Source organism: Schistocerca cancellata, chromosome 4, assembly GCF_023864275.1.
Source record: "Schistocerca cancellata isolate TAMUIC-IGC-003103 chromosome 4, iqSchCanc2.1, whole genome shotgun sequence".
NCBI lineage: Eukaryota > Metazoa > Arthropoda > Insecta > Orthoptera > Acrididae > Schistocerca > Schistocerca cancellata.
The window spans coordinates 422,471,300-422,495,581 of NC_064629.1; the positions used below are offsets into that span (position 1 = coordinate 422,471,300).

At 40.6% G+C, this 24,282-nt stretch overlaps 1 protein-coding gene across 1 annotated transcript in view; it reads right to left on the reverse strand.

The window, feature by feature from the left end:
* LOC126184231 (tachykinin-like peptides receptor 86C) overlaps nucleotides 1-24,282 on the reverse strand; it is a 415,417-nt gene that overhangs the window by 234,145 nt on the left and 156,990 nt on the right. The gene's annotated exons all lie outside the window — the stretch shown is intronic.

The window sequence follows — 24,282 nt, forward strand, 5'->3', positions numbered from 1 at the left end:
CGTCGTCATCATCGTTGTCATAAGCTACTTGGCATCCACAGCTGTACTTACAGACTTCTAGACTTTTCCATGCTTTACGTTCTCAAGTATATGTCTTCCTGCTGCTCCTGCGTATCTCCTAACGTTATCTGCACGCCTTTCATTATGTCATTTTCTAGGTCTTTTCTTTTTATTGGGACTCCTGAAAAGAACTATTTTGGTTATCTGCCATCCATTAGTATCTTTAAATATCCCAGACGCCTCTGTTTCGTTTCGATTACGTTCGTAATTATGTCTTCCATTCCAGCCTGTACCTAGATATACGTCTTTGTTGTTCTGTCTCTCACAGTAATTTGTAGTATACCTCTTTCCATTCTATGTTTAACAATGTACGCTGAACGCTGCGCTCCGAAACACTTGTGCGTGTACCGGATATGTGCTCTTTCGGCAGAGACGCCACAGATCACTGTCCATCCTGCTTTAAAGAGCAAACAAGCTGTCGAACCTCATGTTTTGTGAAGAGTCGTGGACAAAAACAGTTCAAATGGCTCTGAGCACTATGGGACTTAACTTCTGTGGTCATCAGTCACCTAGAACTTAGAACTACTTCAACCTAACTAACCTAAGGACATCATACACATCCATGCCCGGGGCAGGATTCGAACCTGCAACATAGCGGTCGCTCGGTTCCAGACTGAAGCGCCTAGAACCGCTCGGCCACACCGAGTCGTGGACATCCGACCATTACCGTGTAGTGTAGTTTCACTGTAATTCTACCTCTTTCCGCAGCTTCTCACGAGAGTAGCACGTGAACATTCGTCCAGACTCGTCGTTTTAGAGATACTCGTTCGCAGGATCTGCATAATAATAAGCTGCCCTTTTTCGAAACCGCTCATGTCAATGGATTTCCCCATGTGCTACCCATATCTTCGCTAGGGTGATCCCCGTCCGTATCTGCTTTACTTACATACTTGTGTTACTGCGTCATGTGCTCGCATTGTCATCAGGCGGCATCCACCGTCGCGGTGGACAGTGGCCATAATGTTTTGGCTCATCAGTGTACAGCAGAATGAAAGACTGAACAAAGAATAATGAGGCTCTAGAAACCGAAATTTGTGAAATGAGTACCACATGACTAGAAACATAGTGTTTGTCACACACTTGATGCTTAAAGATGATGTAAAGTAATGTAAAGATGAGAAAGTAATGTACTCAAGAGTGGTTAGCCATCTCAACGGTAATGGGATACTTAGTAAATCACAGTTCGGATTTCAGAAATGCTGTTCCACTGAGACAGCAATATACAATTTCACTGTCCATATAATAGAGTCTTTAAATAGTAAAATGTCACCAGTAGGAATATACTGTGACTTATCCAAAGCATTTGATTGTGTGAACCATGACATTATGTTAGAGAAATTACAATTCTATGGTATAAATGGAACAGCATATGAGTGGCTTAAGTCATATCTACAGAAAAGGAAGCAAAGAGTCTCTTTATATGCTTCAAGTGATTTAAAGGAGTTTGCCACTGCATCTAACTGGGGTGAAATTACATTAGGTGTTCCACAAGATTCGATCATAGCTCCCCTCCTGTTCTTGATATATGTGAATGACCTCCCTTCTTATGTGAAACAAGATGCTGAACTGACACTGTTTGCAGATGATACAAGCATAATTATTAATCCAATAAAAGAAATTCCGGTAGAAAATGATACAAATAAGGTCTTTGGAAAAGTTATTAATTGGTTTTCTGCGAATGGGCTTGCTAGCAACTTTGAAAAAACACATTACATCCAATTTTCTGCTGCAAAAAGTATAATTCCTTCAAAAAACATAACACTTCAAAAGAAGTCAGTAGCCAGGGTAGAGCATACTACGATTCTGGGTGTACGTATAGATGAGAATCTTAATTGGAAAATTCATATTTTGGATCTCCTAAAGCGGCTAGGTTCAGCAACTTTTGCAATCAGAATAATTGCCAACTGTGAGGATGTAGAAATTAGTAAGTTAACATACTTTGCATACTTCCACTCTCTGATGTCAAATGGAATAATATTCTGGGGCAACTCGACACTTAGGCAAAAGGTATTCACTGCTCAAAACAAAGTAGTCAGAATAATGTGTAGGGTTCATAGTCGTTCATCTTGTAGGCATCTGTTTGAAAGGTTAGGAATTCTTACAACTGCTTCACAGTACATTTACTAAGAAATGAAATTTTTTCTTAGCAACATGGACCAGTTTAAAATCAACACCGACATTCATGATTACAATACCAGAAAAAAGAAAGACCTACACTATCCTTTACTTAACCTATCTTTGTCACAGAAAGGGGTAAAATATGCTGCTATAAAACTTTTTCATAAATTACCAGATGAAATAAAGTGTCTGACAGAAAACAGTAATAGTTTCAAAAACAAATTGAAATCATACCTCCTTGACAACTCCTTCTATACCATAGATGAATTCTTGAATACGAGTAAATAAATCTGGAGATATAATATATGCATTTTGTGCCATCTAAGGCAATGGGATAGAAAACAGAAATATTTAGGTATAAAGCTATAATGTAAACAAAAAAAGAAAAAAACTTGTTTCCTGTGCACATTTATTGTGCATTTGACACGTTCCCCATCATAACAGTTTTTCCGTGCTATTGATCAACGGAACATCTAACTAACTAACTGATGCATCCTCTGAAGGTATACTTTGATTCCACAAAGGCATATAGCATTTCTTATTTCATTTAACATTAGTTGTATAATATTTGTTAGCCCACATAACTGTCTTGATTTTGGATAAATTTTCCCATAAGTATTTGGATGACAAATCGGCAGTAGTCCAATAAAAATTCTTAATTTCAACAATGCCGCGCAGAGTGGCCGCGCGTTTAGAGGCGCCATGTCACTGATTGCGCGGCCCCTCCTGCCGGAGGTTCGAGGCCTCCCTCGGGCATGGGTTTGTGAGTTGTTCTTAGCATAAGTTAGTTGAAGCAGTGTGTAAGTCTAGGGACCGATGACGTCAGCAGTTTTGTCCCTTAGGAATTCTCACACTTTTGAACATTTGAATTTGCTCACTGATTGCTATTCGTTTTTTCTTATTCTTCAGAAAAACAAGGTTATATATCTTAAATTATGTTACTTTCAACCTCCTATGGCGTCTCTACTTCCTAATATTCACTGTCCCTCCATATTTTTCCTTACTATTTGTTCTCTTTCTTGCACAGTAAGACATATGTTTTCACAAGATGAAAATCCAGTCAACGAATGTTGAAAACCAAACTTCTTATAGATTCGATCGAATTTGAATGCTCTTTACTGCAGTAAGTCCTACATAACATTCTAATTTCCCTCATATATCTTTCAGTGGGGTCGCTTGGTGGATGATTTATTAATATGTGCTTTATATTTTTCTCCTACATAACATTTTTCTATGATTTAGGAACAAACTGAGCTCCATTATCAGAAGCAATAGTCACCGTGATTCCTACATTTCCAAAGCAGTCATTTTTAATTTCTGGTTTTATGCTTTGACTGAGTGCTTTCTTAATAGGGTATAATTTTATGAATATAGAAACTAAGTGTACCATAACATAAATGTAACTGTAACTCCCTTTTTCTCTTGCAACTCCCAAAGAAGTCGGCTCCTAATAATTCCATCTATTTTTTTCGGAATAATGTGTTCTTTACTAGAATGGTTACTGATCTGCTTACACACCGCCATCTGTTACAAGAGGCTAAAATTTTTCTGACTGTTCTGGTTAAGTTGTAAAAATATACATTTTATTGAATCTTTAGGATACATTTCAAGGGTCCACAGTATCCAAAACTTTTACATAATGGGTTGCTATAATTGAAGTGTTGATAGTCACAGAGGTCTAGTGCGGGGTGTATTTATGATATGGCAGCGAAACGTGATAGGTATGCTAATGTATTAATGCAGAGCCGATTTACACTGAAAAAAAGGTAGTTCCAGTAAGTCTGGCGCCGTACACTGTTTTTATGTCGGTATAGCATCCACGCTGTGATTTAACAAGACGTAATATGATGAATAGCATGGTTATCGAGAAGGGAGACCATGCACTGTAAGTGAAACTGGTCTATGTGAACGGTAGCGGTTACAGTGCTGCACTGACAGAGTATCGCCAACTGAAAAGTCTGAGGAGAGGCCCGATTCATTAAATGGTTTAAGGAATTTGATAATTAAATTTGAAAATACGGGTGAGTTTGGTATAGCATCTGGTAGAGCAAGGCGTCCTATCCTGATGGAAGTTATTGACGAGTTTGCTGTTGCTGTAACTGACCATGGAGCATTGCTCGAGCAGTGTCACGAAAATTGTCCATCCCATGGCCAACAGCATTGAAAGTTTTTCGGTCTGTTATACACTAGTACCCGTAAAATATCTAGAAAGTGTCGCAACTGAAACCTCATAATCTGCAGAAACGTTCTGAATTTGCTCTTCAGTTTCTGGCACGAATCGAAGTTGATGACAGGTAGCTGGGCAATATCCTATAGGGCTATGAAGCACATTTTGCTACACAGAGTGCAGTGAATACACAGAACTGCCGAATTTTGGGTACTGTTAAACGACGTGTTGTGCACGAAGAACCTTTACATTCGCCGTATGCAACTGTGTGGGGTGGATTCACAAGCACCTTCATTCACGGTATATTCTTCTATAAAGGGAATACACCCAGAGGACCCGTCAGGTGTACCGTGACGTCTGCACGTTATCGACACAACACTGAACAGCATATGCTCCCTGCTTTAGAAGAGCGGAACTGTGTGGAAACCAGTTTTCATGCAAGATGGAGCAAAACCTCATGTTGCTCATTCAATGAAAGATCTCCTTAATACAACCTTCCACGAACGTGTGATCTCTAGAGGTTTTCAAAGTGCATGACCTACAGGATCACCTGAACCCATGTGACTTTTGGCTCTGGGGATAGCTAAAAGAACACGTTTACGAGGGACACGTTCTCTCTCTACGTGATCTGAAGGCCAATACACAGGAACACATTGCTCAAATTCCACCACAACTGCTGCGAGCAACTGTCGGTCACATACAAATGCAACATCTTGTCGACGTCTCCGCTGCTCATACTTAAGAAACTGAACAAATAGTAGGAGCATTGGTTACTAATAAAATCAAAATTATGCCTTTCTCACCTGGTCGATCTTTTTTACTCATGTCGTGTTCCTAATTTTTTATAATATATGTAAATATTTCTATACGTATTTCTTGCAATCACAGCGCCGAATTTGCACCTGGCGGCCAAAATTGGAACAATTTTTTTTTTCCAGCGTATATCTGTTCTGCATTAACCCATATGAATATCTTCCACGTTTTACTGCCACACCATAATTACAGCCCACACTGGACCTTTGCGAGTAGATGCATTTTAATTATAACCAGCCAATACATACTTTATAAGAATATCTGTAAACTATTCTGGCCAATACAAGTTCAGTTTATCACTGTCTTGACAGGTTCTCTTAAATAACACTCCCTTGAAAACTTTACAATATTTTTCCACTTTTTCTTTTCCCTTCTTTCTAATAACTTTTTACAGGTTTCCAATTTTTAGCATCGTTTTGGTTTCTCCTTACCTCAGTACAAATCCTCCTACTTCCTTTTTCATTTTTAGTTCCTTTCATATACATAATCCTGGAATCCTTTTTCTCCTTGATTCCAACTGTCTTCGCATTCACCCACCTCCCTACCACGGAAATCTAGGTAACGTATCTGCAGTAAGATTTTCCTTCCCTTTTATGTATCTTATTGAACAGTTAAATTGTTTTAAGGTAAGTGCCCACCTTGTAATTCTACTTCGATGCAACATACACTCCTGCAAAATACAACCGTTTTGTCTCCCAATAAATAATTTATAAACTTGGTGAAGAGCCAATGTACAGCCAATAACTCTTTCTCAGTCACATTATAACTTTCTCATAGTTTTGTAATGTTCTGCTTGCAACTGCTACAGAATAATGTTCTATTCTACCACCTACGACTTTCTCTTGAAATAAGGAAGCTCCCCCTCCGCGATTATTACTATCTGTCATACTGAAAAACAGCAACGTCAGATTTGGCCTGTGCTAAATTCTGCAATCACAAAACATGCTGACATTCGTTACTCCATTTCCATAATACATTATTATTTAAATCATTATTCAAACAAAGTGCATTCAGTGCTTGATTCCTTATGCATTTTCTAAACAAATTAACCAACCCAACGAACTATTGTAACTCCTTTTGTTACTGAGAGACAGGAAATTTTGCTCTGGCTAAAATCTTATCATCGTCAGGCAAAATTTTATCCCCAGTGAGGCTGTGGCCAAGGAATTTCAACTGTTTCACAGCAAATTTACACTTTTCCAACTTTGATGACATTCTGCTTCCCTTAATTTTCTCGCTACTTCTCTTAATAGCTCCAAATGCTCTTCCAACAATTTTTGTGATTAAAATATCATCTATAATAACTTTGCAATTAATTATTTCCCCAGAATAAAATCTCAGCCTCATATAAACTCTGCAACAAAAATATATAATCCAGAAGTTATAATGGAAAAATGGAAATGAAGTCCCATGCTTCTTTACAGAGCGTAGGGGAACGATGCGGGAAGCCCGCACCGCCTTACTAGGCAAGGTCCTAATGGAGGTGGTTTGCCGTTGCCTTCCTCCAACCGTAATGGGGATGAATGACGATGATGAAGACGACACAACACCACCCAATCATCTCGAGGCAGGAAAAATCCCTGACCCCGCCGGGAATCGAACCCGGGACCCCACGCTCGGGAAGCGACAACGCTACCGCGAGACCACGAGGAGCGTTATAATACAGTAGTGTTAAACCCAGTGCCTCGTAGAAAAGCAGTTTATTTTCTGGAATTCGGAGCACATGATATCTGATGAAAACCTGTGGTAAGGTCAGACTAGTCATGTAAGTTACGTCTTTAAATTTATGCAATAATTCGTCTATATTTTCTGGGTGGTCAGTTTCTCTCTATAACATTTTGTTTGAGTGCCTCGAATCCAACACAAGTCTTATCCCTCTTTCTCTTTTACACATCACAATGAGTGAGTTATTGTATTCGCTGCAGCTCCTTTACATATTTCCCCAACTTTCCATCTTCTGTAGTTCTCCTTCTCCAACCTTCCATATAGGTATTCCATTGGGTTTAATAAAAATGGTTCATGTGGTCTTTAGTCTGCATTGGTAATTCTTCACTCTCCCTGGTTTCTCATTAAATACATCACAAAATCCTCTTTTTCACTCTTATTGAGTTCCTTAGAGGTTTCATCTACAGTATGGAAATATTCTAGGTACTCCCTCTCATTCAAACAAATTACCTCCTCTATCAGGTATCCTCTATCATACACTTTACTCGCCTTACTTGATTAGTACTACTTGTGCTACCTACATTAATCAGTTTTGTTTGAGAAGAAATTTCTCTTCTTGGTTCAGTATATGTTAATTCTTTATCTGTTCAACAGAATCCTACACTACCTTCCATAATCCACCTCCAATCTTAATTCCTATTACTGATAAGTCAAAAAACTCTGGACTGTTTTATTCTATCTCTTCATTTTTCAGACGCTCCACATACTAGACTTTCTGTATCAGTCAGACAGTTACCTTCCAATTTATCACTTTCATTATGAATGTATGGACGCTCCTGCATATCTTTATCACCTTTGCTTCCTGCTTTACACAAAAGATCTTTTTCAGTTGCTCTCAAACCCATAGTTTTACCTAATCTTTGTTTATGTATGTTTCTATCTTCAGCTGCAAGTTCTCTAAATTATTCCTTATTCCTTCCCACCATTCCGAATACAAACTTTCACACGCCTTTTTCAGTGCATCTATTATCCTACTATCACTAGTTTCATTATCTTCATGATCCCAAGCTATCTTTAAAATTTCATTACCTACACTTTTTCATACTCCCTCTCATCGTTACAACTGTTTACTGTTTTACTGATATCAGCAGGCCAGATTTCACCTTCATGTACCTCTCTATCAGAGTTTTGATCTCTCTGAATGTGTTCATGGTATCCCCATAAATACCTTCCTCTAATAATTTATTTTTAACTTGCACGTAAAATCATGCCATCTAATCCCCCACGAAAGTCAATCCCACTTCCTATTTTCTCCTGACTTTACAAACATCTGCACTATTCTCACTACTATTGACAGTCCCATCTTCACCACTGATTTCATAATAATTATCTAAGATATCCTCTCCAGTCTTCTTACTACTACTATCTATCATAACTCTCCCCCCACCCTCCTAGGTGCAAGATTGTCAAGTTCACCAGCTTCAACGTAAGGAATAGCAAATTCTTCTTTTATATCTGCTACATCCTCCATTATTAGCTTATGTAACCGAAATTCATCAAAATTACCATCACTTCTCTCCTCTCCCACTAAAATTTCATTACTTGATACACGGCAAAGATTTATTAATGCTCCTGCATCTGGCTATACTTTACATAATGAGTAACTTTTTCTTATCTCCCCCACATGTATTAATGTTAATTGCCTCCAAAAATTTCCTGTTAAAATTTAATCTATTAATTTTGTATTTATCTCTATCTAGTTGCCTGTAGAATCCAAAATTTCGCCTCTCTCAATTTCTTTTGTGATAATTAGCCTGATTTCTTTAATTTTTCCTCACCCTCAACCGGAAGGGTCACAATGGGACGATGATAGATAGCTCTGTCGAGTCCAGTCATGCAATAAAATGCTGTTTTAGTGATTTTGGCTTATGAAGTTTTCTTCAGTTATCACACATTGCAGACCTCTCCCAAACTGACAATGTCAGGAATCTAAAACTACTGTGGTTAAATGGTCTGCAATTGCCTTCCCACATTCTGTTCCTATTTTCATGTTTTCTATTCTCACTCATATTCCTGTCAGTCTACTGTGGTTTTCTTCTGTCACCTCCTCCCTTATAATTACTTCCTTCCATAATTACCTGTATTCCACCCCCTCCTCCATGCTGATTCCTACAATGCCTGATTAAACCTATGCTCATCATTTCTCTCTAGTATTCTGTCAAGTTTATCTACATGTTTCAGAAACTGTTCAGTAGAATCATGTGGCCAATAAACCAAACCCCATTACACTTTCCTTGGTAATTTCGTCTTTAATGCATCTATTTCTGTAAGCTCATCAAATGGATTATTTAAGATAGTCTCAGTTGCTTTGCACAAAACTCTTTAATATTATCATTCCTTTCTCTATAACGTAGCCCATTTAAAATAGCTTGTTCACTTTTGACCAGAATTTATTCAAAAAGCTTCTTTCAAAATCACAATAACTAATGTTTGTATTAGGATATTTGTTAGCCCAAGACAGTGCTTCTGCACCCAAAAACATTTTAAAACTTTATCTTAGGCAAAGCAGTCATTCCACTAACAAAATTATCATGACAAATGTTGTAGAAAATCAACTCATTGATTTCTCCTGGAAAATGTTTAATTGGCACATGGACCCACATCCCACCACAGTCAGTACTGAAACGCTTAGCAGCAAAATATCTTCCAGTTCAGCTCGTTTTCTATAAAAATTATCTACATTTCTCTTACATGCATCCACACTGTTAGTTACAAATTTCTCCTCCTCAACCCTATTACTATTAATTACCAAAATGTAATTTTCTGTTTACTTTCTAAATTGCTGATGTTATATTCGAGGTTATCATTTTCACCTATTTCGAATCTTAATACACGATCCTCTTGTTTTATTATGTTGTGCATTATTTCAAATCTTCTGCTATATTTCTCAATTGCATGAGTAATTTTTTTTAAAAAATTCAGTCACTTTCCACTATACTAATCCGCGCAACTGACTCTACAGCTAACTTACATGCTTGCAAATTCTCTCTTATTTTAGACACTTGAACACCAGTATTTAAAGTTTTCTAACTCGATATCTGTGACACCGATTTTACCACTTAAATCACTTTTTGATAATTCAAGTTCATGGCCCAAATAATTAATTACATCATTTCTCGAAGCCTCGATTCTTCCGCCCAAGTATTGATGGCGATGACTTAATTCAGTTTTTATTTCAGTCATTTATTTACTTTGGTTCCTTCGCAATATCAGTAGCTGTTCAGAAACATCGAATTTGGGTCCTTAACGTTCTCTGAGATCAAAAACTCGGAACTGACTGCAAACATACTAATATTCTTAATATTCTTATCCACTTCACCCTTTTCACGACTCTGATCACGTTTTACATCACTGTTCAAAATTAAATTGTCATTTAAAACTGGTTCGTTGTTAACCGCTTCTTCCTGATTTTCCGTACCTAATATTGTTTACATACTTCACGACGTAAAAAACTTATTTCATATGAACTAATCACTGTGTTTCTCTACAGTACTACTGAGCACTGTGGGACTTAACATCTGAGGTCATCAGTCCCCTAGAACTTAGAACTACTTCAACCTAACTTACCTAAGGACATCACACACATGCATGCCCGAGGCAGGATTCGAACTTGCGACCGTAGCGGTCGCGCGGTTCCAGACTGAAGCGCCTAGAACAGCTCGGCCACAACGGCCGGCTAATGACAACATCCCACATAATAAATTTGTAGTCATTTAATTCGTCACTTTATTTTGTTGTCGTGTCCATCACATTCTCGGCCAGTCTTGCACTTATTGTTGTCCAAATCGTTCCACAAAAATTTTATTTTTGTTCTGCTTACCAAATTGTATTTCTATTTTCCGACATAAACCTAGAACTGAAAAAAATAGTTAGTATACCAGTGTTTATGTTTTCAGCACATACCAGATCGTCTCCTCCGCGTTATAATGTTCCGCCGTCCTGAGAATAATATTGAATACTTAACTTCTGCAATAGTTCCTCGTTGAATGGGTGATGTGACTGTGCATTAAATAAATGATCGATCCATTATGATTCATGCCTGGTAATTCAATCGGCATGTCAAGACAGTTTTTACGGTACACTAATTATTAAAATGATGTAGTCAACACGTTAGACTTACCCTTTCACTAATAGATTTTAACAAAGACATGCACCGTAATCTCATCCCGGACTAACACAAAATTTTAAAATTGAGTCTTCATCGTAAGAGAAGTTTATTTAGGTATAATTTAGACTATCTTCAGGCCGTAATCCCTGCAGTACAATAGAAATACGTAAATAGAGGGATTTCTGTACAAAGATATGCTGATATGGCTGAAAAACATCTAAAATACATGCTGCAATAGTAAAAAAAACAGGCCTTGGAAGACCCAACGGTTCCGATCGGCCGCCGTGCCATCCTCAGACAACAGGCGTCACTGGATGCGGATATGGAGGGGCATGTGGTCAGCACACCGCCCTCCCGGAATTATGTCAGTTTACGAGACCGGAGCCGCTACCTCTCAATCAAGTAGCTACTCAGTTTGCCTCAGAAGGGCTGAGTGCACCCCGCTTGCCAACAGCGTTCGGCAGACCGGATGGTCACCCATCCGAGTGTTAGCCCAGCCCGACAGCGCTTAAATTCGGTGATCTGACGGGAACCGTTGGGGTCACTGCGGCAAGGCCGTTGGCATCAATAGTAAATAGTACGATGTTATACCCATGATGGCGGCTGGTGGGGGAGGACGGAGCAATACCCGTAACAGCATGGACGTAAATTGCTAAATAAGGCAGTATTACTCGACAATATATCCTAGTTAAGAATATTATGGCTGTACGTATTATAGATTCATGGCTATACCCAATAATGACCACTCAAATTCTTTCTCTTTTAACTAAATATTTTAGGATTTTAATATTTTTAATATGAATACTACATGGTTTGACAAACTGTTATCTATAACAGTCATTCATTCTCTAATTTGTGTGACTGAAACGTATCTTACGTACACCAGACGTGCTTCTTCTATTTAAACGATTTTCTTTCGTTAGTGAACGTGGTGACACATTTGCGTTTTTTGGAGTACCTTACTTTCTTGTTGTTTCACACAGAAGTTATGTATAAGCAGAAGCGTACAATCCATGCCAGTGATCACATCAGTGGTTTATACTAACCACTGGAGGCCGAACTGTGGCAGCCAGTTTCTTAGCTGCTGTCGTGTATCAGAGCTGCAACACGACGCTGTACTTCCAAGCCATCGGGCAGCGGATGCCTCCTCATCGCTCTGTCCTCTGCCACGGTGTCTGTGGTGCGCCTCTCTGCAGCGTAACTGTCGATAGCGGCAAGCCCTTGCCGTGGTAATCAAATACAGCCATCTCTGCTACGGCTACTTTCAACAAGTTCATACAGTTGCCCACGGAGAGCAGTCTACACACAAAAACCATCAAATCATGTCCGTTACTTCGTTTCTTTACTTCAAAGTAATTGTGCTACGATTTGTTGTGTACCTTTACGTACGTAATTCTTGTATATATTTCTAAATCTATTTTTCTTGTAAATTCGACTACATCATGTGAAGCAGCATACCTGACGTAGGTACATGTTTGCTTCTCAAGGATGTAATGCTGTATACGATGGGCGAAACTTACAGTATATATTCTCGAGCAACGCTGCCTTATTTAGCAGTTGCGCCCGTGCTCTTACGGGTACTGCTCTGTCCACCGCCACTGGCCACCATCGTGGATAAAACATCGAACATTTTTATTATTTTAGTTTTTATTTTAGATGCTTTTTAGATATATTACCATCTCTTTGTACAGAAATCCCTCTGAATATGTATTTCTATTGTATTGCAGACAGATGGTGTAAATTATAGACAGAAACTGATGGCCAACCTAAATAAACTTTTCTTGCGATAGGGACCGTTTCATTAAATTTTAACATTTTATACCGGTCGCTGTTTACGCTCCATTAATAGAATGCTTCATAAAATTTTAACGCAAAACTGGACAAAAACTAATGTAATACTTCCACATGACTAACTGGTGATATACTTAAGTACCATAGCTGTTGACTTTGGACTTTATATAACAACCAACAATTACAAGAGTACTTTACGTACTGTTTAAATTGGAAATAATTAAATCTACAATCGGAATTTATATGCTTTCAAAAAACTGGTTACAAACTGTTGCTTAAAAGATCATGACAAGATCTCTGATATAATTAGTACTTTGAAATATCTCGGCTTTCGTAAGGAAATTTCATTAAATATACACTGATAACAATTCTTTCACAATGTGTGTTAATTACTTCACAATTACGTCATAACGTTTGGTCTCAACACAATTTCGGTGTCATTACAATTACCTCTGTCATTATTACTATTACTTCTTTGTATATTATTTCTACAAAGGATGCTTTCGCTCTGTGTTTAGATTTGATTTAGCGTATTTATGGTTTTAGCCTATAAATTAATCAAAACTGAGAACTATTGGTTTAATTCCTAAAGTCAATTCGTTTTCATAGATATAGTAAGCAAGTAATCATAGAATTCATTCTTCTGCATGTATATAACATCACGTAAAGATCGCATGATAGCATCGCAATCTCCAAAATGCATGCAGTCGTACACTGTATTCTGTACTGTCCTAGTCTGCCGCATTATAACAAGTGCACACCATCGGTAAGTACGTAAATGATTAGAGTACAATTCTCTGCGACAAGTAGGACGAGCACCAGAGTGTTCTTCATGTTTAGTATTGTTACATAATATTCAGACAGTGTGTGATCGCTGTGAAGGAAACAGAGATACCATGTACTCTTGTTATCAGCACCTGACTCTGTTTGAAAGGAGCCTCGATTTGGGTCTCCATTTGGTCAGCTGATCGAATCATGCAGAGTCCAGATTTGTGGGGCATTCCGATGTGACAGTGTCCTAATGTTGCACTGTATGGGAACGCGAGAGCGGGTATACTGGTCGTCAACACGCCCGTCGACCATGTCTGACCACCACATGGGACACTCGCTGTGTTGTGTACCAAGCACACCATTACCACTTCACATTTGCATCTGCCATCCGAGAACAAGTAATGGACTCCCTGCAGCATTCTGTGTCATCCCGCACAATTGGCTGCAGACCAGCGGCAGCCAACTACGGAATTTCCGTCCCACGTGTACGCTGACTGTAACACAACACAAATGGATACGTTTTGGGTGATGCCGTGATCGTGAGACATGGATTGCTGATGAATGGCATCGCACTGTGCTCAACAATGAATCGTAGTTTTGTTCTACCTCAGGTAAGCATCGACGCTGAGTATGGTGGTGAACTGCGGAAAGGTCCCATTCTTCCTATGATCTGGAGGAGCACAATGCAGCGGTGTTACTCCCACAGACTGGTCCTACAGGCTGATCAACAAGTGACTGGACGGAAGCCTTAGACCCACTTAGATCTTTCACAGCCGCTCGTATCTGTACTAACCTTTGCTTGATGTCTTTTGCGCGTTCCCTTTTGAGTCGAGAGTGCAACAGCTTCTGCTTCTTCAGCATTTTTCGAATCTCGTTATTAAACCATAGCGGATCAAATTGATGGTTCAAATGGCTCTGAGCACTATTGGACTTAACATATGTGGTCATCAGTCCCCTAGAACTTAGAACTACTTAAACCTAACTAACCTAAGGACATCACACACATCCATGCCCGAGGCAGGATTCGAACCTGCGACCGTAGCGGTCACGCGGTTCCAGACTGAAGCGCCTAGAACCGCAAGGCCACACCGGCCGGCATAGCGGATCTTTTCCGTCCTTAGTCCACTTACTAGATACATAATTCTCGAAACCGTGATTTATGGTCTGCTTAAACTTTGTCCATAATTCATCTACGTCCATCTTACTGGAACCAAATGATGTCAGTTCACTGTCTAAGTGAGAAGCTAATAACTGCTTATCTGCTCTTTCTGTCATAAACACTCTGATTTATTAACTTTCGTAACCATAGTTGCTATAATTACGTTATGATCGCTTATCCCCGTTCCTATACTGACGTTGTCGATAAGGTCCGCGCTATTTGTAGCTACAAGGTCTAAGATATTTCCTTGCTGTGGGATGCCGAAATGGCTGCTCAAGACAGTTTTGATTTCAAACAGTGTTCAATAGTATTTCGCATGACTGTCTGTCTGTACCCCTGCAATGAATTCATAGACATCACAAACCCTGATCAACTCGGTTGGTTAAAGTCACCTCCATCTAGTGATGCATGATTTGGTTATTTACACGCTACTGACCAGAGACATTCTTTGAATGACCCTGAAACTGTCACAGCAGAAGAGTGGCTGGCAAAAACATCCGATATTTCCCCAATACCTGTTATACACGACCAGACAACTTCACTGTCACTCTGAACTTCGACCTCAATGGAGACAATATTTTTGTCAACTGCAATGAACACTATCCCTCCTATGGCCTCTAATTTGTCTTTCCGATGTACGTTCCATGACTCGCTAAATACCTCAGAGCCTTCCACTTAGAGTTTCAACCAGCTCTCGGCCCCGAGTATAATTTTAGCGTCAGAAATTTCCTGGAGAGCATTAAATTTGGGAACTTTTTTACGAATACTTCGACAATTTACAGATAAAAGTTTGACAGTCGACGTGTCTTTACTCTGACTTCTCTTGCTACGTATCGACTGGTCAGTCTTTATCAGAGTACCTCAAACTACCGCCTAGCCTAAAACCCCCTCATGTGCACTCCACAAGTACTTTGCTACCCGTGTAGCTGCTTCCTTTGTATAGTAGTCTCCTGATGTATCAAAGGGAATCCTACAAATCCCCAATAGATAACGCAGGTCTAGAAATCTGCAGCCAAGACCGTAAGAGAGTCGACGAATCCTTTGGTTGAAACCCTCCACTCACCTCCACGCCAAAGGTCCCTGATCAATTCTAGGAACAATGCTGCAAACTGCGAGCTCTGCTTGCACCCCATGCTGGAGGCCAGCTGCCTTTACCACCTCCGTCACCTGCATGAACTAAGGATGACTTCAGAACCCACGCGACAGGCGTCGTTGGTGCCGACATGGGCCACAACTTGCAGATTACTGCACCCTGCACGCTCTATAGCCACGGGTAAGACCGCTTCCACATCTTATACGAGGCCTCCCTCCAGACATACCGAGTGCATATTGGCTTTCTTTCCAGTCCTGAACGCTATCTGCCTACGGGGCTCCATAACGCGCCAAACGCTGTAGCTCCCAATAACTAGTAAACCCCCACCCCGCGTGCCTGCTCGGAACCTACTGCAGGAGAGGCCACCTGCCCACTCACGGTGTGAATGGGTGAGGCCAGACGACCAGTCTCTGCAATGACCGGCCACCTCGAACGACGTAAATGCATTACCACTCTTCACGCAGTCTGTTGTGAGGGCGGATACACAGCGTCGGGTACACCAGGTGGTGCCTCGACAGCAGAGCCCCTAAGCAGCAGCGTGAAAGTGACTGACCGCAGTCTGAAGCGCATTCAGCTGTTCGATGATGGTGAAGTTAGGTTTGGTTTGAGGGGCGCACAACTGCTCAGTTATCAGCGCCTGTACAAATTCCCAGCCTTTGCTCAGTCCAGTCTCACCACTTTCACGAATGATGATGAAATGATGAGGACAACACAAACACCCAGTCATCTCCAGGACGTTCAGCTGTTCGTGAACTATGGCCAGCTCCTCCTGCGACCGCACACAGAATGCCCACATCTTCTCATTTTAACAAGATTAACTGAAAAAGTAAGCTATAAAAGCAGATAGATAAACTGGATATGGTCATTGTCCCATTAGATAATGTACAATGCCCTGACTGGGCTTTACACAGTCATGCACTTGGCTTTCTCGAATGCATGGGAATAGCTGGTAGACTCTTCCATCCGTTTCACTGTTGTCCCTGTCATTCTGCCACGTGTCCACTCTCCCGTTAAATAGCTGGGCCTTGGTAGTTACCCTATGATCTGAGATTTATTGGACTCTATTAATAAGTCCCCTTCACCTAACCAATAGGAGACTCTATGACATTTTACTGTGATGTCGTATACTGGGTAGATTCCGAGGAGCACAATCAAAGCATCGATTGGCGTAGTGCCAAAGGCGCCTGTGACTATGAGGAGCACACCCCGCCTTGCACGTCGCAGGGTTTTTCTGTTCTGTATGCACCAATGTCTGTGTGCAGAAAACACTTACTCCACAGCCTGTGATGGATGTGAAAAAGGCATCATGATAGGTTCTCACTGCATGCAGCGGCAGCTTACAGCTTGCTGTTGAGGTACAGGCAATTCTGTGGACATTTTTGCTTGCTTTGTTTACAATTGTCTGAATGTGATGTATGAAGTTATGTTTACGGGGAAAGGAAATATGTATTTTCAATCATAATATGCAAAGGTTGGCCACAGATGGTGCAACTGTCTACTGAGATGCACATATACAGATGGCGGTAGTATTACGTACACAACATATTAAAGGGTAGTGGATTGGCGGAGCTGTCATTTGTACTCAGGTGATTCATGTGAAACGGTTTCCGACGTGGTTATGGCCGCACGACGTGATATAACAGACGTTGAACGCGGAATGGTAGTTGCAGATACACGCTGTGGACATTCTGTTTTGCAATTCAATTTCCGAGATCCACGGCGTGAACAATGTGTCGAGAATACCAAATAATAGGCATTATCTCTCATCAAGGACAACGCAATGGCCGACGGCCTTCACTTAACGACCAAGTGCAGCGGCATTTGCATAAAGTTTTCAGTGCTAACGGACAAGCAACATTGAGTGAAATAGCCGCAGAAATCAATATCGGACGTACGACGAACGTATTCGTTTGGACAATACGGCAAATTCTGTTTCACTAACGGTCTATGGCAGCAGCTGACCAACGCGAATGCCTTTGCTAACAGCACGCATAGCCTGAAGCGCTCGCCTGGGCTCTTGACCATATCGGTTGGACCGTAGACGACTAGAAAACCGTGTCCTGGTCAGATGAGTCCAGATTTCAGTTTGTAACAGCTGACGGTAGAGTCCAAGCGTGACGCAGATCCCCAGGAATCCATGGGTCCAAGGCACTGTGCAAGATGTTGGTGGCTCCAAAATGGTGTGGGCTGTGTTTACGTGAAATGGACTGGATCCGATGGTCCAACCGAACCGATCATTGACTGGAAATGGTTATGTTCGGCTACTGGGGGACCATTTGCAGCCATCCATGGACTTCATGTTCCCAAACAATGATGGAATTTTTGTGGATGACAGTGCGTGGTGTCCCCGGGCCATAATTATTCGTAATTGGTTTGAAAAATGTTCTGCTCAGTTCCAGCGAATGATTTGGCCACACAGATGGCCCGACATCAACCTCATAGAACATTTATGGGACTTACTCGAGAGGTCAGTTTGTGCACAAAATTCTACAGCAGCAACACTTTCGAGATTATGGACGGCTGCAGAGGCAGCACAGCTCAATATTTCTGCGCGGAGTTCCAACGACTTTTTCAGTCCTTGACACGTCGAGTTGCTGCAATACGCCAGGTCAAAGAATATACGACTCGATATTAGGAGGTACGCCACGACTTTTGCGACCTCAGTGTACAGTAGTCATCGTAGACTTTAGCGAATTGCTGAGAGACTTTGAGTTGACACTGTATTTATGATATACAGGTGAAGAAATCTAGTACTGTTCTAGTACACTATTGTTGGAAACAGTAGTTATCGTAAAAAAACCGGAAATAACCTGCCTGAAGTGGAAAGGGTACATATGGTAAAAGTAGATGCCAGGCTGAGAGAAATGTAATTCACGCAGTATGTGGTTTTGAAAAAACTACTTCTGATAAAATTACGTTATATGATTAGTTGTGGCTACTAGGATCATATTAGGTAGGTATACGCTAGTCTCTCTCTTGTCTTGTAACTCTATGGTGGTGATGCTACGCATTTTTCATTCTAACAAGCAGTATTTCTGGCTAAGTTATGTAACGTGTTCACAATATCATAGTATGCATTTAGAGGTTAGGAGGATGTTTGCTAAAGTGCTCTGATGAAAAAGGAAGATAGTGTTACGCTTCGATATATAACCAATGTGCTTGAGACTGCACACAAAAGAAACACTAATAAAGTGCCAATTACAAATCCAATGAAGAGCAGCATGCATGCAGTCGTATAGTGTAGCGAGATGCTAAACAGACTCCAGGGTCGGTCGCTACAAGAGAGGCATTGTGCATCACGGAGCGTCATACTGTTGGAAAAATTGGACAGAATGTGATTATTGCGGGTAATATACTGCTTCTTCCAACAACGAGGAAATGGGGCTAATACATGGTTTTTATACATACAGTCATTCTTTCCACATGAACGGAGCATGGGCATGGGTTAAATGTCACATGTGCTCTCTATCACACATTGTAAGTTGGTGTACAAGTGTTATAAACCATTCTTCTCGATATAGACACTAGCATTGTATGCAAAAAGCTTTGGATGTTCGAATAACTATGATATTGACCTATGTGTTGCAGGCAAAATGCTGCAAATCCCATCCTCATATCACCTAGACTCTCTAACACTGCTATTCGGAAAGATATAAAAGTAATAGGTTTGATACTAAACTAACCACCACTACATGCATGCGCGCTGTCCATGTGCTCTGGCCAGAATACGGTATCAGGCTCATTCCACACCTGAATAAAACATGTGGAAAAATGAAAATGCTGTGGTTAATCTGTACATCTTTCCATACTCTTACAGTAGTTTTGCATTATGGCTGATGTGCGAAGCAGCGACATCAGTGTAACTGATCCAGTGGGTAGTTAGTGTCGGAAGCTGTATGACACTGATAGGATTGTATTACATTGGCATACCCCGCTCGAAAAAAGACAGTGTATTTCCCATGAAACGCTATTGAGTAAAATTAAAGAAACTGCATTCAACTAAGACTCTGATACCATTACCGTCATATATCTCACATATAGATCACAAGAATATCGTAAGAGATTTAAGAAGCAATCACTTCTTTTCATCGATAACTACATTAGAGTGGTATAGGAAGGAAAACTGATAATACTGCTACTATGTACTCGCCACCATGAACTGTATAGCGGCTTGCAGGGTATTTGTTTGGATGTAGAGCTGGATGTTCGCAGTTGTTTATGAGAAGGAAGTCGCAAGTTGTGGAGGATCAGGAACTGGCAGTTGACCAGAACGTAAATAAGTGTACCTATCGCACATAAATAGATCTCAACATAGACTGCTGTACATTTACACTATCTCTGGAAACATTAGCTATCGTAAAATACCTATGAGTAGGCATCTGGTGTGAGCTAAAGGCTTTGTTATGTTGGAGTACTGGCTCTTCTCCTTTTTTAAATGTTCCTGTTAACACATGTCGATTAAAGGAATAGAGAACTGAACTAATTCGTGATCCCTCTATCGAATGACTACTTAAAGTTCCGACCTAAAATCACTGTTTTTTTAGGAAACAAACAGACTTTTTCCATCGACAATGGGCGTTGCATTAAAGACGTTATGAGAAGTATTTCTCTGTGCTGATTACACCTAGAAATTGCAAAAACGGAACTGCAGATATCTGTTGAAGCACCTGAGAAAAGGCACATAGCGACTGGTACGAGCGATATGCTGTATTTCCGGTCTCTAAGATAGTTGGCGCATTATTAGTAGCTGTTCAGACAGTTTTGATCAGGTATCGTATGCAAAATATAGATTACACGTCGGTAAGAGCACGTGCTCTATACTCGAACAAATTTCATAGTTAAACTGGCAGTTAGTAGGACGATGCACGTCAATAATGCTCCCGCCATAGGTGGAGGCAGAAGGCATGACCCGAGGTCAAGTAATCTCATGTTATCGGCATCAGTTAGTAGTATAGGAAGCTGCTCTGTTCGACCACAACGGCAGGCGACGCAGGAAGTTTCCTATAGCTCATGCAGGATACGGTGGCAGATTCACAGTGACCAGTTTTCGTCCAAAGCGCTGGGCAAGCTCAATCGCTTGTTCGGAAGAGAAGGCCGTCAAGTGTTTTCCACCTTTCGGCCAGTCAGCGATGACAGAACCGAGGGGCGCACCATGCAATTTTTCTCAAATGATTTTACAGAAACTATTACCTAAGGAAAATTCTTTTTTGCTTCACTTATAGCTTTATATGTCAGGTTCATGACGATATGCCCATCATTTCGTTAATGGTCATAGTTATTGAGATAATTACGTGAGACTAAGACACTGCGCGATATCCAGATAAGTGTGCAATGAAAAATAGATGTCGATATTATTTGCGTTTGGTGCATATTACATAATATATTGTTGCATATGAAATTTTGCTAACATATTGAATTTTTCTTTAGACCAATCTCCAGAAAACTGATCGGATGTAGCACACTCCTTTGCGATCACGCCGCGTCAGCGGAAAAACCAGAGTGAAATATCCACAATGTTCCTCATATCTCATAATCCGTTTGAGATATCGAAATGAGATTTTGGCAACGATAGCTTGCAAACTAGAGAGTATTTTATCATGTCGTTATTATGCAAAACTTCATTATCTATCATGTTATTCCAATAACTACAGACTTTTGCGGTGAAAGAACGTTATTTTTAAGGGCCATTGATAGCTGGTGAAAGGAGAAAGGCTATGGGTTTTGGAACAACATATGTGAAACCAGTACACGTTTTTATGTACCGAGGATTCTTCATGCGCTACTGACTTCACTTTTTTCCTTAGTTCCTCACTTAATAAACCACTATTTCAGAATTCTCTCGCAATTGTTTTGCACAGTATGTTAGTAAGGTGAGACAGTGTAAACTCCGCTGAGTTTTGGCAAAAGAAGTAAATTTTGAAATGGCAACCCGAGAAATATGTAGGTTTTACTCAAAATTCGCCACTCATGATGCTTCTCTGAGAGTTATAACTGGTTAACAAGCCAGACGAAAATAAATCGCTGCATTTTCAGCAGAGTTCTATTTAGTTACTAACGAAAGCAGAAGCGACAGTAGATCTTTTTGAATGGTCACCATGCACGTGTGAGTGTGGAGTGGCCCACACGATATTTACAAAAAATGTGGGTGTATGCTTCAGTTTAGAGCAGTACCTCCCCTACAGCGCTCAGCGTTTCCCCTACAGCGCTCTGAGCGCCCCCCACCACTGCCGCTCCCTCCACGCTTCCCCTGCCGACTGTGCATCTATTGGCCATGCCATTTTGCGGGCACTACACACTGCTGGTGCCGGCGCACACAAAAAGTCTGGTCTTCCGGATAACTCATGGGCACAGTGCCGCATTGCATGCTCTATGAGTGTGAGGGCACTCCATGGTGCTGTGTTCACTTAAATATGGACGTTCCAATTAGTCATGTCCCATTCCAACACTAGTGTTGCTTACTTAGACATTAAATATAGGTACCACCAGTGCTGATAATGTTGCATGATGTGGGCTTAAATTCCTTACACCTTCCAAACGTCCCTCCTTCATCGCTAAAAAGTGGATAGTCTGATGATCTTCAAGTGTAGCCAAAACTATGTACTCAAAATCATAGCAACCCTCATTTCTTACCTGTATGAATTCACAGTGCTTGGGGTATTGCTTGTAACATCTAAGCACAAGCCTGGTACATATAATGAATGTTAAGTATTAGTTACTGAGATCATAGTAGGCTGTCAGTTCTTTAATTGTGCATATTATTTAAATAATCCACCATGGTAATTATTATACATTTATTTATAATCTCGAAATATGAGTATTTTATAAAATCATGAAAATTGTAAAAAAAAACTGTAGATAGCATTGAAGAAGGCGCTCATAAGTTATACAAATGCCACTGGGCAAAATACTCTGGTGCAAATTGAAAAAAAAAATAGATTGCATAAAAGGTTGAAGGACATGACAGAACATGAGTGAGGAATCTGTCTTTATATACAGTGTTTCACAACACAAGATACAGTCTCTATTTCTGTTTACAATTAGTGTGCTTCCCACTGCGGAATGAACGTTTGTTTCAGCTTTTCACCCTCTCTTAATTCGAAACGTACATTCAACAAATCAAAGCTGTTCGCATGTTTTGATAAGATTAGGTACCTTCAGCTGCGTACAGCTTGCAGGAGTGGTAACACAAGATGCACTGGTAGAGGCGGCAGGACCACATGTAACACACTTTTAGCACTGTACTTGTCCCATTCTTATTGTAACGATATTTCCTATGGACCTTTTTAACTTTCTGTGATTGCATAAAATTACCACATGTTGTTTCATATATGTATTATAACATGACCAATGTTTGAAATGTGGAGGTATTTCTATGTAGAATAAAAAATACTAGTTGTATGGTAGATGCGTGGCAGGTGCTGGAATTCAGCTGAAGTAATTAGGATTCGCATCCTCTCGATACCATATTTCATTTACAGTTCATTGTTAGGTGATGTGTTACAAGCGCTACACTAATATAGCTGAATGATGCCAAACATAACACACTATGCAACAGAGAGGTATAAGACAAATACTCATTTGCTTCTAGGATGTCACAGTATATGCAGGTCACGAAAGGTAGCGTCCTGACACTCTTCCAGTGCGACAGCTTCAGTAAGTGTGAAGCGGCAACCAGGTGTGGTGTCCAACCACACGGTTCCCAGAAGTGGATAAAGCGGTTGTGCGAGACGGGGGTAAATGACCAGCTTCGATGGTCAGGTTTAGGAAAGGTGTCCTCAGCAAGAAAATGTGTTAGTTCACACATATGTGGAACGCCTGATATTAAACGCCATCCAACTCAAGAATGAGACTTTGGAAACTACTTACAACTCCTTACAAGAAGCTGTCCACAGAGGTTATATAGAGGCGCAAACTTAATAGGCTTGTCTTCGCTGAACTGAATGTAGACTGTAACTTGCACCATTTCATCATCCCAGATGAGCCAAAAATTAAATTCAGTGAATGAGGCTCCGGAGATGGTCTACATGTTATGGGAAGCACGTTTCGACCCACAGTACATGGTGCAACATTCACGTGTTGGCCACACCACAGTCTAGTGCTGGTTGTGGATTTCATCATATGGAGTATGTATACGCTATGTGATCAAAAGTGTCCAGACACATGGATGAAAATGACTTACAAGTTCGTGGGGCCCTCCATCAGTAATGCTGAAATTCAATATGGTGTTGGTCCACCCTTAGCTTTGATGACAGCTGCCACTCTCGCAGGCATACGTTCAATCAGGTGCTGGAAGGTTTCTTGGGGAATGGCAGTCCATTCTTCACGAAGTGCTGCACTAAGGAGAGGTATCGATGACGGTCGGTGAGGCCTGGCACGAAGTTGGCGTTCCAAAACATCCCAAATGTGTTCTATAGGATTCAGGTCAGGACTCTGTGCAGGCCAGTCCATTACAGGGATGTTATTGTCGTGTAACCACT